Below are 20,442 nucleotides of genomic sequence, written 5' to 3'. Positions count from 1 at the left end.
ACAAGAAAATGAATTTTCAGGTTGGCAGGCCAAAACTGTTTCAATGTTAACTTCAAACTAGTGGGGAAGAAAGGGCTTTGCCCATGTGAATTGGCTACAGGAAAGGGGGAGATAAAAAGATGCTAAATAAGCGTCGATAAATACAAATGACTGAAATTGGGGAGTGTGAAATAGCACGAGGAATAGTGGCTCACTGAAAAATTGACACCAAGAACCAGAACCATTTATGTGAGAGCCAGAAAACATGACAGCTTATAATGCAGGAAGACAATTTCCTATATAATTGGTATCCTAATTTTTAGACAGTGGAAAATGTAAAACATACACTTCATATGCATAAACATGGTTGGTTGACACTAGAGTCCAGAACTCTAGATTATTTTTTCCTATTTAGCCTTCCTCCCCTTCTCCCACAAGTAATGCCCTTTGACCAGCAGCTGGGAAGTCTCATTAAGTGATCAGCATTCCTCTGACATTCTAAGAAGTTGGACTATTTGTTTCCATAGAAACAGCTTTTTTCAACTAACATAAGATTCAGGCCAAGAATAGTGAAAAGAACTTACATTATGCAAATTGGAAAAACCTTGTCTACTATTCTTTTAGTTTCTCTTCTCTGGTTTTTCACAGAACTCAGGCTTTCTTACTCTGTAAAACAGAAAAGAGGCAATTAATCAAGTATAAAAGTCTGCAACGTTTTTTAGAGAGAGGGAGTGGGAGGAAAAGGTTAATTAAATATGATATCCAATTCTGTTTGCAGGTGGCTAAGACTTCTTATCATGAAGTAGTAAAAATGCACCTCCTCCCAATCTCTAATGGACATACATTAAAATCAGTATAAATCACCTGAAATCAGTGATGAGAAAGAGGTAAACACAACTAGTTTAAAAGTTCTTGCAGATTATTCTTTTATTTTATTTATTTATTTTTAGAGCAAGAAGGGAGGGAGATAGAGAGAGAGAAAGAGAGAAAGATCAATGTGTGGTTGCTGAGGGTTATGGCCTGCAACCCAGGCACGTACCCTGGCTGGGAATCGAACCTGCGACACTTTGGTTCGCAGCCCGCGCTCAATCCACTGAGCTACGCCAGCCAGGGCTAGATTATTTTTCATGACATTTTTGACCTTTAGGTAAAGTCTCTAACAAAAATGCAGTTTTGTTCTTTGTTTTAACTATAATTTCTGGATCAATTTTAAACATTATGAATAGATTATGATGCCAATAAATTAAGTTTAGAATGTGAGAATTTGACGGATGGGAACCACAGCTAATTCAGAGGGGAAATGTTGATGCTACATTGGAGACCAAGGCAGGAGAGGATCCTGTCCTAATGGAGCTTACATTCCAGTAGGGCAGCAATTTCTTAACAGGAGTGCCACAAGAATTTTTATTGCAATATCTATTTTTTAAAGATTTTATTTATTTTTAGAGACAGGGGAAAGGAGAAAGGCAGGGAAAGAAACACTGATGCAAGAGAGAAACATCAATTGGGTTACCTTCCATACGCACCCAGATCAGGGACCCAACCCGAAACCCAGGCATGTGCCCTGCCTGGGAATCAAACCAGTGACCTTTCACTTTTCGGGACCACGCCCAACCAACTGAGCCACACCAGTCAGGGTGCATTACCTGACTATTTAATCAGGTGCACTGACCTCTTTTCCCTTAGATTGTCAGATTTTAAAAAATGATAACAGCCAACACAACAATAGTTGTCTGGTGGGAATGAAGCAAAATTATACCTTTATTTTTTTTTGTCAGATTGGCAAAAAAATAATGTTTTGGAGTACTGCAGAATTGTAGTAATTAGTTTGTTGTGTGCCATGAAATCAAAAAGGTTGAAAATCACTGCAGCAGAGTAACAGATAATAAGCAAATTCACAATAAGATGACTTCAGATAAAGGACTGTAGAGAAAGCAGAACAGGGTGATGCTGAGAGAGGGTACCTGGCAGAATAGCTGCAATGGATAGAAGCTATAGAAACTATCAAGAAGGAAGACCACTCCCCATCTGACTAATGGCTTAAAACCACCATAGACCAGCTGGATACAACATGGCCACTAATTTCACCTACGACAACCTATAGCCTAATCATGCACTCATTGTAATACGTCAGCATGCTAAACAACACAACCCATCGTGAAGCCAGGATCAGAAACAGAAAGCCCATATAAGGACACAAAATGGCTAATAGAGCTCCTCTGAGAAATTTCCACCCCTTTTCCAGGGGATCCTGACTATTTCTCCTCCTCACTGAATACCCAAACCCCCAATTAAATGAACCCCAATAAAGGAAGCAGAGTCTGCTGAAGGGGAGTTGCTTGGTCTGTGGACTAGCTCATTCTCTGTCTCACTGCTTCATTAATAAAGTCACTTTTACTTTAAACTCTATGCTGGCGTGCATTTGAACTTTCCCATGCCAAGCCAAGAACCCACAGTGGGTGGCGGACTCTTGAGGCCCCCACACCTCTGGAATACCTGCATCAATATAATATAGGTAGTGATGCTTAGAAGGGGCAGCACTAGATAATATGGTCAGGGAAGCCTTATTTTAGGAGGTGTTATCTGAGACCTGAATGACAACAGAGTGAGTGAGCTCTGAGAACATCCAGAAGTAAGTTTCCAGGTTGAGGGACGAGAAAGTACATTTCTATCTGGATGTCACTAGGAATCTCAATTTCTATATACAGATGTTCCTCGACTTATAATGGAGTCACATCATGATAAACCTGTGATAAACTGAAAATATTCTAAGTCGAAAATGCATTTAATGTAGCACTGCAGTGTATCAGGTGTTCACCCTTGTGATCCCGTGGCTGCCTGGGAGCTACAGCTTACTGCCACTGCCCAGAAACATGAGGGAGTATAGTACCCCGTATATGGCTGGCCTGGGGGAAAAAATCAAAATTCAAAATTTGAAGTATGGCTTATACTAAATGCACACTGCTTTCATACCACCATAAAGTTGAAAAAGCATAATTCGAACCACCATTAGTCATAGTGAGACCATGTGTATCCCAAACTAACAACCTCTTTCCTACTAGTAATTATATCACTACCTCCAAGATCTTGATATTTCTCAAGCCCTATTTATCCAATCAGGTGCCAAACTGATTTCACGAGTCTTTTAGAATCCACGGAATGGTGGCAGAATATGCTACTAAAGAAACTGTTAAGAAAATGAAAAGGCAAAATAAAAAAAATTGCAAAATATTTGCCTGCTATAACTACTCTTACGACTCAGTAAGTCAAATACCAACTTTTAAAAAACAGTGCAAGATATTTGACCACTTCAAGGCAGAGAGACAAATGGCAAAAATAATCACTTGGTGATGTATCTCAACATCATTAATCTTTAGAAAAATGCAAATTAAAACCATGAGATAGTGACATCAGGATAGAAAGAAATCACTGGACTAGAACTGGGTCTAGAAATAAACTCTCAAATTTATAAGCAACTGATTTTTTTAACAAGGATGCCAAGACTATTAAATGGGGAAAAAACATTCTCTTCAACAAACAGTGCTAGGACAACTGAATATCCAAATAAAATGAGTGAGGTTGGACTCCTACCTCATACCATATACAAAAATTAACTCAAAATGGATCAAAAATGCAAATGTATGAACTAAAACTATAAAACTCTTAGAAGAATATACAAGTGTAAATCTTTATGACCCTGGATTAGGCAATCGTTTCTTAAGGTAGGACACCAAAAGTGCAAGAAACAACAACAAAATAGATAAATTGCTCATCATCATCATTAAAAACTCTGTGCTTCAAAGAATATCATCAAAAAAATGAAAATACAATCCACAGAACTAGAGAATACTTACACAGCATGTATCTGATAGGGGACTTGTACCATATAACTCTAGTAAAAAGATGAGCCCGGGCTGGTGTAACTCAGTTGGATGGAGCGCCACCCTGTAAACTGAAAGGTATTGGGCTCGGTTCCCTGTCAGGGATGCAAGTTCAGTTCTCGGTCACAGCGCATGCAAAGAAGCAACTGATTGATGCTTTTCTCTCACATAGATGTTTCTCTCCCTGTCTCTAAAATTAGTAAATGTGTCTTTGGCTGAGGATTTAAAATAAGAGAAATAGCCGGATTTACTCAAAGAAGATATCCAAATGGCTGTTAGTAAGCACAGGAAATGATACTTTACATTACTGGTCATCAGAAAAAAGCAAATTAAAAGCACAAGACCTGTCAGAAGGGCAGTATTAGTAGGACAAGGAATAACAAGTGCTGGCGAGGATGTAGAGAAAAATGAATCTATGTGTGCTACTGGTAGGAATGTAAACTGGTGCAGCCTCTATGGAAAACAGTATGGAAAATTCCTCGAAAATTCAAAAATAGAACTACCATATGATCTAGCAATTCTATTTCTGGGTATTCGTCCAAAGAAAATGAAAATATTCATTTGAACAACTATATGCACTCCTACATTCACTGCATTTATTTACAATAACCAAGATTTGTTAATAACCTAAATATATGCCCATCAATGAATGAGTAAAGAAGATGTGATATAATAAACACTCACAAAATAGCACACTACTCAGATATTAAAAAAAAAAAAAAAAGAAATTTTGCTATTTGCAACAACATGATGGGCCTGGAGGGAATTATGCTAAGTGAAATAAATCAGACAAAGAAAAATGCTGTATGATTTCACTCATATGCAATCTTAAAACAACAACAACAAACAAACAAACAAACAAAACTCATATACAGACAACAGACTGGTGAATGCTGAGGATGGGGGCAGTGTTGGGGCTTAGGCAAAGTTGGTGAAGGAGATCAAGAGGTACAAACTTTCAGACATAAAAATAAGTAAGTCATGGGGATGTTATGTTCAGCATGGTTACTATAATTAATATATTGCAAATTTGAAAGCTGCTAAGAAAGTTTTATAACTTTGTTTTGGAACAGATGGTAAGACCTATTGTGGTGATCATTTTGCAATGTACAAAAATGTCACAATCATTATGCTGTACACCTAAAACTAATATAATATTGTATGTCAATTATACTTGAATTAAAAAAATGAGAAACCACTTAGCACCCACCAGAATGGCTAGGTACAAAAAGTGCTGATGAGGATGCAGAAGAACTGCGGAGCCCTCGTACAGCGCTGGCAGGCATGTCAAATCGTGCAGCGTCACTAGAAAACAGCATGGCAAGCTTTTAAAAAGCTAAACACAGAGCTAGCAATATGCTCCAGCAACTCCACTCATAGGTATACACCCAAGAGAAATGAAAACATATTTATATACAAAAAACCTGCACAAAAATGTTCATAGCAGCGTAATTCCTAATAGCCCAAAATTAGGGAAAAAATCCCAAAGTCCATCAAGTGATAAATAAAATGTTGTATATCCATAATAAAATATTGAGCAATAAAAAGAAATAAAGTACTGATATGTGATACAACATATATGAACCCTGAAAACAGAAATGAAAGAGGACAGTCACAAAGACCTTGCACATACTGCACGGTTCTACTCGTGAAATGTCCAGAACAGACGAATGTATACAGATAAGACAGAAGATTCGTGGTTGCCTACAGCTGGAACTGTGTGGTTGGGGTGCACGGTTTTTCTTGGAGGGGGGTATGTGATGAAATGTTTAAAATTAATTGTGGTGATCACTGAATAACTCTGAAATATATAAAGCCACTGTACACTTGAAATGGATTAACTGTATGGTATGTGAGTTGTGTCTCAATAAAGCTGTTAAAAAACAGAATAAAATACCATTACAAACACAATAGCTAAAATTGAAAAGACTGATAATACTAAGCACTGGAGAGGACACGGAGAACCGCAATGCTCAAACAATACTGATGAGGACATTGCAAAAGAGTAGTTAGGCAGTTTCTTAAAACATTAAACATACAAGATAGAATCCAGTGATTCCACACAAGAAAAACAAAAACATATTTTTATTTGTAAAAAATCACAAAGATTTGTGTGGAATATTCAAAGAAGCCTTGTAGATAACTTAAAATTAGACACAATCCAAATGTCCTTTAGCTGGTGAACAGATAAATACAGAATACTATCAGTAATAAAAAAGAATGAACTAGTGATAATATGCAACAACATGAATGGCCTGCAAAATATGCCACACACAAGAGTACACATTGCATGATTCCATCCATATATTTCCAGAAGAGGCGAAACTAGCACTGTCTGGGAAAGTTTGGTGGTTTCCTAGAACTGGGAGTGGGAGCAGAAACTGGCTACAAAAAGACAAGGGAATTTTTTTCGGTGATCGAAGTGTAATAAAAATACATTTCAGTGATATCTGCATGATGATATAAAATTACTAAAACTCAAACTGTACCCATAAAAGTTTTTAAAACTAATCAAACAGAACATTTAGGATTGGTGAATTTTAACATAAGGATACCTACTGAGCTGATTTTAAATATACACTTAAATTCGCATCTTATCACAAGTAAATTATACCTCAACAAACCAATTTTTTAAAAAGACCACTGTATATTCCAAAAACAAGTCATATACTGACATCACACAAGAAACCCGTTTACTCAATAAATGTTTAATTCAGTGCACACATCTGTTTCCAACAACGAACGGCATCCTCTTCGCAGAGAACGAACTTAGCTATGCCTAAAAGTAAATACAAGTCAATACGCAAACACATTTGGGCTACTTGTGCAAAGAATTAGCTCAAAAGTTATTATTGACAACAATTTAAACAAAACCATATAGACTCAACCAATAGTTAACTGAGGAACTAATTTTTCAATTATTTGCATTGGAGAATGAAAAATATATATATTTTTTAGATTTTATTTATTTATTTTTAGAGAGGGAAGGGAGAGAGAAAGAGAGGGAGAGAGAAAGAGAGGGAGAGAGAAACATCAATGTGCAGTTACTGTAGGCCATGGCCTGCAACCTAGGCATGTGCCCTGACTGGGAATTGAATCTGCGATGCCTGGTTCGCAGCCCATGCCCAATCCACTAAGCTATGCCAGCCAGGGCGAAAAATATTTTTAAAATACTTATCTGAAGTAAACTTGAACTTGTTTAACTCAATAGGTACAATGTAAAAAAAAATTAAGCTATTAACTGACAAATCAAGCTCTTCACATTAACTATTGTATATTTAGAATGTACCATGACAGATAAGTTTGTAAAGAATGGATGTAAAATCCCCTTAACTGAAAAAAAATTTAAAAGTAAAAATCAAATAAGTAAAAATTTCAGAGAGAAGTAGGGGTAACACACATTATAACTGACAACACACAAATCACAAATCATCTGCCCTCATAGAGAGCGAAAGAAAATACACCACCTTCTCAGATGTAAACTTTCCGAGAAAGCAGCTTTGAATATTCCTGGCAAAAAGTGTACATATTTAAAATATACCTGCAATAAAAAGATTTAGTCTACAAGTTCCTACTCTTACTCCATGATTCTAGGCCATAAATTGCCTTGAAACAAACAAACAAACAGACAGACAACATGGAAAATACACTGGAAAAATACTGCTGCATTTATAATCTATTAAACATCTATATCCTAAAATCCTCATTTAAACAAAGTTTAGCAAAAATTTATTTACAATATCATCTCCTTGACTCTTAAACATTTGGATTCCAGTGGTTCTCAATCAAGGGTGACTCTTCCTTCCCCTGTCATCATCAGGAGAATTTTGACAACATCTGGACATACTTTTTACTGTCAGGACTGGGTTGAGTGCTACTGGTACCTGTTGAACTTGGCAGAGGTCAGGAACACTGCTAGACATGCACAGTACAGTCCCCATAACAAGGAATTATCCAGTCAAAATGTCAATACCACCAATATTGAGAAACCCTGAGTCAAACCAAGTAAACACTGGAACATCAACTAATCCAAAACTGAGGCACTTACCCATTCAATGGTATCCAGGAAGTTTTTCACACGTGCAAGACAAACTTTAAATAGCCAAGCTCCCTTGTTAACCACCTAGTGGTATTTTTGCTTATTGTGTTGTGACTCTTTTTCACGTACTGTTGGTTTTAAATAATTAATAAATACTGAGCCTAGAAGATCCTTAAAATCATCTAATCCAGTGTTTCTTAAAATGTTCAGGAAGGGACTTCAAGGGCCCTCTTGGTGGTGGATGGGAAGATAAGAGCAGAAGCTCACTTTTTCTTTACCAGGTTCAAGGGAAGAATGTTCCACTAACTTATATGTTTTAATAACAAAACAAACTTTGATTTATTTAATGAATTCTTCTTATTTTACATATGACAAAGGAAGGATCAGAAAATTTAAGTCACTTGCCAAGGTTACAGAAATACTTAGTGGCAGAGATCAATAAACCCAGAAATTCAACAAAGCAATGACTGCCAATAGAATAGCAACCATATAAACAGAATAAGAACTATTGCCAAATAAATTTCTTTACACTGTATACTGGTACCTGAGTGGAAAAGCAAGGCCAATTTTAGTAATATATCCCACACATAATAAATCCCCGACCATTAAATGCTTACCATCTAGCCAGAGAGACAAAACATGCATATAAAATAATAAATTAAGTAGCTACAGTAAGAGTGGCCCAGGCCCTGGCTGGTGTGGTTCAGTGGGTTGAGCGCCAGCCTGCAAACTGAAAGGTTGCCGGTTCGATTCCCAATAAGGGCACATGCATGCCTGGGTTTTGGGCCAGGTACTGGGTTTGGGATGTGAGAGAGGCAACCGATCTATGTTTCTCTTCCACACTGTTGTTGCTCTTTTTCTCCCTCACTTCTCCTCTCTCTAAAAAATAAATAAAATCTTACAAAAAAGAGTGGCCCAAACAAGGAAAGACCAAAAGAGTATAAACAAAACATATTTAATGACCATATTATTTACTGTGTGCTAAAAATAGCGCCACAAGACTTAATGTTGTTAATCCTCAAGCAATCCTACAACTTTAAGTACTCTTGTTATCCCCAATGACAAATAAGAAGACAGGGTTAAAGAAGCAAAGATTTTGCCCAAAGAGCACCTATAAATAAATATTCATCAGTTATAATAGGTATTATGTGTATACAGTTTCACACCCATTGTAACACGGTTTTTTACAACATCCTTGTACGGCATTTTCCAGAGGACAAAAGTGGAATAATTATGTAAATGGTATGAGTAAGCAGTGACGGTGACAGCGGTTAACAGCAGAAGTAAAAGCAATGGCACTACTTGCCAGGCAAAGCGCCAAGAATTTCACATATTATCATCTCAGTCAATCCTTTCATCTCCTCACAGTTATCCTCAGTTTACAGATGTGGAAAACAAACATGGAGAGATTAAGTTGCTTCCCAAGGTCATAAATCTAAATGGTAGAGTCGAGACTCATATCAAGTCTCTATGACTTCAGAACAGTAGCTCTTCCCTCTTGCCATTCTTTTTATTTAATCTTATCCAATACTAAGAGAAGAAAAAGAAAAACTTCTATGGATTATGACAATTCTCAGTTCAGTGCTTTGAAGGGTACCTTTCTAAGCTTTTCCTTCACTTGTCCATAGATATTCTCTCTTTCAAACAATGAAATCCTATGAAAAACACATCTGCAAATTCAATACCTAACAGCTGCTTCTTGCTTTTTTATACTTAAAATATAGCGTTGACCATAAGTACCCCCAGGCACCAATGGGACTGCATAATGAATCATCATTCACTGTTTTCTTTTACAAATTTGGATACTTCTGTATTAGAGTAGTACCAGTATACAGATGAGTTGTGAGAACAAGAAATTTTGAAAACCAGATAATTAAGCTTCCTATACGCTGTATGTAACATTCTCTGAAATGAAAATATTATTTGTTTTAATTCAATGGGAAAATTCTCCATTTGCTTACATCGAACACAAAGTTGACGGTCTCTGGTGATATTCAAGACCACACACTCACAGTAGGAATTGGTTAAAAGCCAAAGAGTATCAAAGATATCAAATAGTTGGTTACTCGAACTGCCCCATTATCACCTCCAACAACTTCGTAATAAAAGATTAAATGAATCCAAAAGGTTAGTAAAGTTTTTTTTTAAAGGCACTGGGACAAAAGGTAATTTATAACATTTCAAACTGACTGTGACATTTAAAAACTGAATTTTTAAATGTGTGTGGAATAAAGTTACTTGCAATATGGCTTTTCGGGATAGTACTAACGATCAAGAATATATATGGCCTAGTTGCAGAACAAGAACAGTCTTGATAAGAACGGAGCCAATGTAAGAGATAGAAGATAAAGCCACGGTGGACTCTGAATGCTAAGCTAAATTGTTTGAATTTCTCCTACAGGCGATGGGAAACTATGGGTTTGAGTTTTTTAAAAATGGCTTGTTTAGAAAGATAAATTTACACTGTTACCAGAGTTAAGTAGGGGAAATATAAGTAGAGTAGCCAAGAGAGATAATAAAATGTTTTAATACTTTATGCATGGGAAGATAAAGTAGCAGAAGGAATGAAAAGGGATAATTTCAAACAATGGTTACTACAAAGGATGATGTGACAGGATTTAGAGACCAGGAGCTAAATATAATTCTAAAATACTGTGCACGACAATCGAGCCTCGGAGAAATTATAGGACCTTAAAATAGTATAATTCGGAGAATATGGATTTCCTCCCTGGGAGGGAGAGAAGAGAGAGGGGGAGAACTGTAAAGAAGATAAGCTCCACTTCTGAAGGACTGCATTTAAAGTGAGAACGTTGACAGGCCATTAATTTCTAGACAGGGAAACCAAAGAGAATAGGCTAGAAATGAAAATTTTTAAGTAATTTACATATTCATATCTTACATTTGTAAAGTTTTGCAGTTTCTATGGTAAATTCAAACATCTCACTTGATCTTCACAACTGCCCTGAAATTTCGGTAAGCAGGTCAGACATCCCCATTTTGCACAAGATTTATAGGTACTACAAGTTAAGTCACAGAGCTAGATATTAATAGAACAGGAATTAAAACCTGCATCAGTGAACCCTTACGTGGGCCCATAGTTCTATGTTAGTTACATCTCTCTAAAATAACATGCTGACTATACCCCCCCTTTTCAAAAATCACATAATTACCGCCGACCCCTGAACAGCATGGGCTTGAGCTGAGCAGCTCCACTTACAGCAGAATTTTTCAATAAATACCTGCACTGTTTCTGAGTTGCAGTTGGGAGTCCCTGGACGTGGAGGGCAGACCGTACATACCGATCTGTTTCTTCCATAAGGGACTTGAGTATCCAAGGACTTGGGCATCCACAGGGGTCCTGGAACCAATCCCCTGAAGATACTAAGGGACAACTTCAGTTTCTAGGGAGTCTAAAGTTACACAAGGATTTGACTGTGTGGCAGTCGGTATCCCTAACTCCCGCATTGTTCAAGGATCAACTGTACATCATTCTTTTACCTTTAAAACATGATAAAATTAATCTTTTCCAAGTCCCTGCTTCGTAAAAGGAACAAATGAACTCTGGTTCATTTGCTTTTCACTGTGGTATATGGTAACAGACTACAGTTACTACAGCACCAGCTTGCAGCAGCACGACATACAGTGCTCAAAGTTTCTACATACTCAGCCAAGCAGCCATACCTACCCAACACGTAAATTTGTAGTTAAGTGGAGAAATGGTAGAATGCATGTGAATTTTCCTACTCATCTGAAAGAAATCAAATTACCAACAATCCAGGATCCTGATAACATTGTTAGACTGTTACTCTCCACTCCGTAGTCCTCCAGTTTCGGTATGTGCTGTCAAAGTGAGCCACGTGTCCTACCTTGACAAATAGTTTAATAAAATATTCATTTATACCCTAAAAAATTAATACCAGAAAATAGACTATTCCCCTGCAGTCAAATTAAAGTATTGAAAATCAAAACTATAATATCCCTAAATGTTACTAATCATATCAACTCCCATCAATTCTCCCTCCTTAATATCACACACCCACACCCACCCACCCACCCCAGTTTCTCCCTTTTCATACCGCTGCCTTAAATCACATACGCATTAACTCTTTCATGGATTTTTCTACAACTTGATAGTCACCCAACCTTGGTCTTTCTAGTTGTCAATCATTTTACACAGTACTGACAGATTATCTTTCCTGAAGCACAACCTACAGTGTCCTTTTTCAAAAGTTTCCTTTTTTCATCTTTCCCCTACTGTTTACTAAGGGATTGCTATGCACCCCATTCATTCGCGGACCCTGGCATGCATTATCTCATTAACCCTCACAACCATATTCCCCTTCAATTTTGTAACTTAGCTAAATAAAGACAAGTGACTTTTCCAATGTAAAAAGCTAAATGGCACAACTGGACCTCAAATTGAAGTCTGTTTCTTAGGACCTTGATTTACTTGGTACTAGAGCAGATCACATCCTCTTTAAGTTACTTGTTTGCATCCTTGTCCCAAAACTTAATTCCTCACAGCTTCTCATGACTTCTGACTCTGCCTCTTTTATTGTTCTCCCCAAGAAAATATAGTGAGAGTGACTCTTTTCTTCCAAATACAGTAGAAAGTAAAAATTAGCATAAACATGTAAAAATATTTACTTTGGTATGAGGTTTTTTTGTGTCTGTCTGAGTGACCAATCACATCCAAAAACTTAAAATAAACCTTCGATCAATTCCTTTTCTAGAAATTTATGCCACAGAGTATGTTTAGAACTATTCCGGTATGTTAATCTACTTTTTCAACTGTAAATTTATTTTTGTATTTTTAAAGATTTTATTTATTTTTAGAGAGGGGAAGGGAGGGAGAATGAGAGGGAAAGAAACATCAATGTGTGATTGCCTCTCGCACGCCCCCTACTGGGGATCTGGCCAGCAATGCAGGCATGTGCCCTGACTGGGAATTGAACTGGCGACTCTTTGGTTCACAGGCTGGTGCTCAATCCACTGAGCCATACCAGCCAGGGCTCAACTGTAAGTTTAATAAAATATAACGACAGATCAAGTATTCATAATGAAAACTTATCTAGCCCTGGCTGGCGTAGCTCAGTGGATTGAGTACGGGCTGGGAACCAAAGTGTCCCAGGTTCGATTCCCAGCCAGGGTACATTCCTGGGTTGCAGGCCAGAACCCCCAGCAACCGCACATTGATGTTTCTCTCTCTCTCCCTCTCTCTCTCTCTCTCTCTCTCTCTCTCTCTCTCTCTCTCTCTCTCTCTCCCTCCCTCCCTTCCCTCTCTAAAAATAAATAAATAAAATCTTAAAAAAAAAAAACAACAAAAAAATACTTATCATTCTAACTGAGATGTGCCATCAATGTAAAATACACTGAATTTTGAAGAACCCAGTATGGAAAAAATGGATGTAAACATTTTATTACCTATTTTTTTTGTTATCAAGTACACGTGGACCTAATATTTTTTATACAGTGTGTGAAATAACATGCTGTTAAAATGAATTCCATATATTTATTTAAAAAATATTAATGTGGCTACTAGAGTATAAAACAAAGGCATGTGAACAAAGCAAGCTTTGGAATGGTGTTTATACATCATCCTTTTCTTACCAACACACGTAAAAGATATGTTTAAAGTTACTGACAAAAAAGGCGTAGTCATTTTACATGTATGAAAAGCGAGGATAACAAATCTTTCAGGTCTTATTTTTTACTTATACTTCTGTACTATTGGGTATCTCACAAAATATTGACCAAAAAATAGTTACTTTTATAATTTTGGGAGGGGGGCACAAAGACATTACTCTTTTGAAAGAAAAAATACAGAAACTTTAAATTACAACTACCTTCTAAAAGTCTATAAAAATTAGCAACAGCAACAAAGCCCTTTTAAGAGTTCTGGAACCTTTCCAGGGGTGTCCAGCCTTTTGGCTTCTCTGGGCCACAGTGGAAGAACAGTTGTCTTGGGCCACACATTAAATACACAGACACTAACAAAAACTAATAAGCTCAAAAGAAAGGTTTTAGGTAAATGTACAATTTTGTGTTGGGCTGCATTCATAGCCATCCTGGGTTGCGTGCAGCCCATGGGCTGTGGATTGGACACTCCTTCTAGAAAAAGCAGTCAAAATAGTATCCTTAAGATCCTAAACAATTTCAAATACATTGCAACAATAAACTAAAAATTTTTAAATAAAGCACTTATGCAATTATTAGAATGGTTCTTCAGTAGTGAGGACTTCCTCTACCACGAAAAATGAATATATTACATCTTTAATTTAAAAATGAGAGGAAACCAGTTTACTAAAGGAATAAAGGCATTAATTATAAGAAAAATTCCAAAAGGGATCACCTACACTTTAAAATATAGTAACAAAACTGCTGCCTCTGAGCCCTTCCTGTAGCAGAAATTCCAGAGCCTTGTCATAAGTCTGATTGCATCTATTCTTTCATCATGTTAATAACGCACAATGACAACTCTCTTAGAATCCTAATTACCAAGTCACACAGTTATTGCTTTGCTTTCTAGATGCCTATTTTCACTCTTATTCCATACAGATTTCCCCTATCCCCTTTAATCTCAGGTATCGATCTTTTCGATTACTTATTACAAGTTTCTGGTCTCTAAAAAACATAAGAGATTCCAACTTTTTTTTAAATCTTCACCCAAGGGTGTTTATCAATTTTAGAGAGAGAGGAAGGAAGGGGGGAAGGGACAGAGAGACAGAGAAACATTGATTGGTTGGTTGCCTCCCGTATGCACCCCAACCAGGGATGGAAACCGCAACCTAGGTATGTGCCCTGACTGGGAATCAAACCCATAACCTTTTGGTGTTCGGGACAAACTCCATCCAACTGACCCAGCCAGGGCAGAGATTCCAACTTTTGACCTCAAGTGATTTATAGTTTACTAAAGAAAACAACATGCTTCAAAGGTTGGCAAATAAGGAGGTGATTACCTCTACCTGGATGGCTTACTGGTATGCAATTCAACAACTGGCCATAAAAAAGGAGAGACAGTTGAAGAAATACCAAATATAACCATTGCATAGTTATAAGAACATTAAGCAGAATTGGTAATAAAGATTCACATCTACTGGTAAGGTTGTGTCAGGAAGGAAGACACTGAGAAGGAGGATGACTGCTGAGGATACAAACGTCACCGAGTTTGGAACCCACTGAACTTTAGTACAGTAGTACTGCTGACTGAGGGTATGAGCCATGTCCTGATCTTGAAGATAGTCTCAGAGGGCAGAAAAACACAAAGCGGTTATGTAACAAGAAAGAGAAACAAAAGGTCAATCTTGAAGATTAAACAGCAGATCCCTCTGATCCCTGGAGGACACTTCCAAGGCCCCCAGGGGATGGGATGTCTGAATCGGCATACAGCACCCAGCCCTATCTGTACTATTTTTTCCCCTATGCACACATACCTACGGTAAAGCTGAATTTATTAATTAGATACAGTAAGAGATTAATGAGTAACAATAAAATGGGACAATTTTAACATTATAGTCTATTAAAAATTATGTGAAGGTGGTTTCTCTCACAAATTCTCTTATGGTACTATACGCACCTTTCACTCACAGGAAGCACTGTACAGCTTCTCTTTGGCATATCTGAATTGCCAGCATCACCACTCTTGCACATTGGGGCCACTGTTAAGTAAGGTAAGGGTTACTTGAACGCAAGCGCTGGTGATACCCCAAGAGTTGATCGAATAAATGAAATGACTACTAAGTGGCCAATGGGCAGGCAGCATATACAGTGTGGATACACTGGACAAAGGAATAATTCACATCCCAGATGGGGAAGGGAATCACACTACTCAGAACAATGCACAATTTAAAACTTATGAATTGTTTATTTCTGAAATTTTCCATTTAATATTTTCAAACCACAGCTGACCACAGGTAACTGAAGCCACATAAAGTGAAACTGTGGATAAGAGGGAACTACTCTACTGCAAACTCTGCAGTTAAAAAAGGTTACTAAACTATACTTTTATTCAACAGTATAAGTACCAGCTTGATACAAACACCTGGATAGTCACTGACAAGAAAAAGAAAGTTAAAATCCAGTATGGAAATTCAGTAAGTAAACAAGTAAACAAAATGCCTACACAACTGCCATGCTGTTTGGTAAGCGTTGTATTACAACTGCAGAAAATGCAACCACAGTGACCAGCAGAGGAAGAACATCCTAAGAAAACTTGTATAAATGGGAAATATAAGACCCAAGACAGATATGAAAGACATCTATTACACAGAAGGGAGGAAAGCAAGCAAAATATTAGCACAAGCACACTGACAGTAAAATTAAATGATTTATTGAAACAAGATCCTAAATTGCTGTAATGCAACTCAAGTCTGCAAATTATGCCATTTTTTAAAGCCTAATTAAACTTGTGTAGTACAAACAACCTAGTGGAAAAACACCCCAGAGTAATGTTTAAGAAGTCAATAAGAGAAACTGACAGAGCTGAGAACTTGATCTCACTACATATGCACACTGTTTATGAGTAGGGCTACAAAAATCGTTTCCTTCCACTGACTTTCTCTATTATTGCCACAGCATGCAATTACAGTGATTTGTCACTAACTCAGTCTGACAACTGATTCACACAATTTCTGTAAAATTGCTTAATCAAATTATTGATAATCACATAATCTATTCAAAAATATATTTATACAAAACATAATGCAGTTTATTGCAATCCATGCCTCTGATCTGTGAAGGAGTACAGATTTTTTTTTTTGAAGTGGAAAGAGGAGTTAAAAATCTCGAATCCAGCTCTAGCTTAAGAGAAATATAGAAAAGAAGAAAAACAACTCTCTGGAGCCTCACTTATATCCCAAACATTACACAAAAATAAGTATATATATAGGTAGGTGCTCTGGAAGTACAACCAACCTACTTTGGTGTACGCACAGAAGGCAGTTATTTTAAATAAATGCAGTCTTAGAGGTACCTGTGAAGCACACAAGTAAAATATAGGAAGCGTACTTGTTAGGTCAAATCGAAGTACTGTAATACATTTTAAGTGTCATCATCAAACATTTCCCATGACAATGTAAAACCCTCAATATACGAAACACAAATTATCAGTGTTTTGATACTATTGTATTATGAAGCCAAACAGATATAACTTTTATCAAAGAAAATGTAATTCAAGACAATTTAGCTATAAATATAAAGTTATAATTTCTAATATTTGGAATAACTAAATATACTAAAAATGAATCTCCTCAAATGAACCTCCTTAATTATTTCACATCTATTGATTTGTCGACAGCAAAGCATTGTACAGCCATAGAACAAGAAGGGGGCAGCAAAGCAAATACTTATTATCTACCACGTGTCAAATTATTTTCATCAGTGCCTTCCATGCCTTATTTTAACCTTTCTGATCTTACAAGGTGGCTACATGTTATAGATGAGCAGAGTGAAGGCTTGGCTGGGAATTACAGCGTAAGTAACTCCCCAACTCAGCTGACTCTAAGGCTCTTGCCACTACATTACTGCAATTATTTTCATTTTCCCTGCTGACTTTTTGCCTAATGCAAAAGTAGGCAGACTAAGTCCACAGGCCAACTCAAGTACACCCAGTTTCTATAAAGTGTTATTGAACACAATCACATTTATTGCTTTGCACTTTGCACTATAACAGTGGAGTAGAGTCCTTGCAACAGAAATGATATGGCCTCAAAAGCTTAAAATATTGACTACCTAGCCCTTTACTGAGAGCTGCCATCCCCTGCCTTAAAGGATCAAAGACGTCAGGAACCTGCAAGGCCTCAAAACTTCATGGTTTAGGGTACTTGAGGTAACTACCAAACGAAGAAAGAACTTTAAAATTGTAAGAAACACCCTGGTTGGGTGGTTCATTTGGTTGTAGCATCATCCCCGTATACCAAAAGGCTGCAGGTTCAATCCCAGGTCAGGGCACATACCTAGGTTGCAGGTTCCACCCCTGGTTGGGTGTGTATGGGAGGCAACCAATTGATGTTTCTTACATTGATGTTTCTCTCTGTTTGTAAAAATCAATAAATATATCCTTGGGTGACGATTAAAAAAATAAAATAGAGACAAAAAGCCACACTGCTTGGATCTGTAAAAGTTAAATTATGTAAGTCCAAATTTATAAAAATAATAAAATTAAACAGATTGTTTACAAGGTTACTGAACCCTTATTCTTCTTGAACTGTCTTCTGTTGTCTGAATTGATGTAGGAAAAACCTCACAATTCAAAAATATTTAATAGATTTAATGAGCATGCATCTTTTTACCATGCACCCACATTTTTCACGACGGAATATCTTCATTATAGAAAATTAGACTCTGGCTTTTTCTTACAAGTACTTTATTTCATATTTCACTTCATACATTTTTTATTTAATACACTCAATGGATTCATTCTGCCGTGACTATGCCAAACATTTATCTGGTTACTCAAGGGTCTATAGTAGATTTTTCCAGTATTAGAAAAAAGCATGTTTTTTGTTGTTGTTTTTTATAAATTCCCATTATTATTCCAAGTAAAAAATCTAATTATATCACTTCACCTTCATTCAAAATATACTTCACTCTCCAAATACATTGAAACAACTTGCCTAAATTAACCCAACACAAGGAATGTGTCATTACAGAGAAACAAGCAACATTTTCTATCTTTAGTAATTTTAAACAAGAGTTCACCAGTTAGGTACAGTATGGTCCACTAACTCCAGTACAGATCAAGAAAACTTAAGTCCTACAAACGTGTAAAATTCATACAACTGTTAATGAGTACCTTGACTCCTTTCATTTTATAAACACTTTAGTTCACAAAATCTTACATTGTTTCCTTCATTTTTAAAAAGAAATGTTAATGTATATTAGTCAAAGAAAAATAATCCAAATTCCCAGAAACATTCAAGGCTGGTTCAATAGTTGAAAATTACCTTGTGTAATTCACCATATTAACAGATTAAAGCAAAAAATGCACATGATCACTTCAATAGATGCAGAAAAGACATTTGACAAAATTCAACATCCATTCATGATAAAAACCCTCAGGAACCTCAGAAAAGAAGGAAACTTCCTTAACCTGATTTAGAGAATCTACAAAATGACCTACAGCTAACATTTTAAAGATGAAAGACTGAATGTGTTCCCTTTGAATTGGTGAACAAAGCAAGCATGTCCCCCTTCATCACTCCCATAAGTCAAGAAAAAGAAAAGGCATAAAACTAGAAAGAAATAAACAGGTGTCTAATAGATTACATGACTGTCTACTTAGAAAATCCCAAGAAACCTACCCCCCAAAAAAGGTCATAGAAGAGATGAGTAAAAACTCAGGATACAAAGTCAATATACAAAAAAAATTGTACTATATCTTGTCAATGGTCAATTGGAAACCTAAGTCTTTTTAAATGACCATTTACAACAGGACCAAAAAACTGAAATACTTACGTAGAGATTTTAAAAATCTTTGCAGGATCTGTATGTTGAAAACTAAAAACACTCATAACAGAAATCAGAGACCTAAATAAATAGAGAGAACATGGTGTTCACAGATTGGAAATTTCAATTTGGTTAAGATGTCAATTACCCCCAAGTTGAACTATAAACACAATCCCAATAAAAATTCTAGCAGAATTTTCCTGTGAACATTAAGAAGCAGATTCTAAAATTTACATGGAAAGACAAAAGAACTAAAATGGTGAAAACAATTTCGAAAAGGAATAAAGTTGGAGAACTCACATTACTTGATTTCAAGACTTATTTCTAATCTCTAGTAACCAAGACACTGTGATATTGTCAAAGGACAGACAAACAGAACAACGGAAGTCAAGGGCCTAGAAACTGACCTACACAAATGCAGTCAAATGATTTCTGACTAAGAGACAAAGGCAATCCAATGGAGAAAGGATAATCATTTCAACAAATGGTCATAGAACAATGTGACAAATAAATGAAACTCAACCCAAACCTTTCTCCATACAAATACATACTCAAAACAGAACATAAACATAGATTTAAATGTAAAATATAAACCTTGTAGAAGAAAACAGGAGAAAAATCTTTGTGACCTTGGGTTAAGCAGTGTTCCTAGACACAACACCAAAAGTAAAATCCATAAAAGAAAATACTGATATTTTGGACTTCGCCAAAATTTAAAACTTCTGTACTTCAAAAGACACTTACAAAAATAGAAAAGGCAAGTCAAAGACTGGGAGAAAAATCTTTGCAAATCACCTATCTGACAAAGGATTATAGAGAACCCTCAAAACTCAACGAGAAAGTCCTATTTTAAAATAGGCAGAATATTTGGACACTTCAGTGAGGATATACAGATGGCAAATAGCACATGAAAAGATGCCTAATATCATAGGCATGAGAAAAATACAAATAAAAACCACAATGAGATGCTGCTACATACTTATTAGCATAATTAAAGTAAATGCATTTACCATACCAAGTGCTGATGAGGATATAAAGTAACAAACACTCATACATTGCTGAGGGAAATACAAACTGGTTTAGACTCTTTGAAAATAG

At 36.4% G+C, this 20,442-nt stretch overlaps 1 protein-coding gene across 6 annotated transcripts in view; it reads right to left on the bottom strand.

The window, feature by feature from the left end:
• Positions 1-20,442, bottom strand: part of PALS1 (protein associated with LIN7 1, MAGUK p55 family member) — a 74,789-nt gene that overhangs the window by 50,817 nt on the left and 3,530 nt on the right. For all 6 annotated transcript variants that reach the window (XM_045822621.1, XM_045822625.1, XM_045822623.1 and 3 more), the window contains exon 2: positions 564-645. The gene's annotated coding sequence lies outside the window, so the exon portion shown is untranslated. The remainder of the gene's footprint in view (positions 1-563; positions 646-20,442) is intronic.

The sequence above is a fragment of the Phyllostomus hastatus genome, unplaced genomic scaffold (genome assembly GCF_019186645.2).
Source record: "Phyllostomus hastatus isolate PE091 unplaced genomic scaffold, TTU_PhHast_1.1 phas_scaffold_501, whole genome shotgun sequence".
NCBI classification, from domain to species: domain Eukaryota; kingdom Metazoa; phylum Chordata; class Mammalia; order Chiroptera; family Phyllostomidae; genus Phyllostomus; species Phyllostomus hastatus.
Note: the sequence above shows the minus strand (reverse complement) of the source record. Positions and strands in the feature narration are given on the sequence as shown.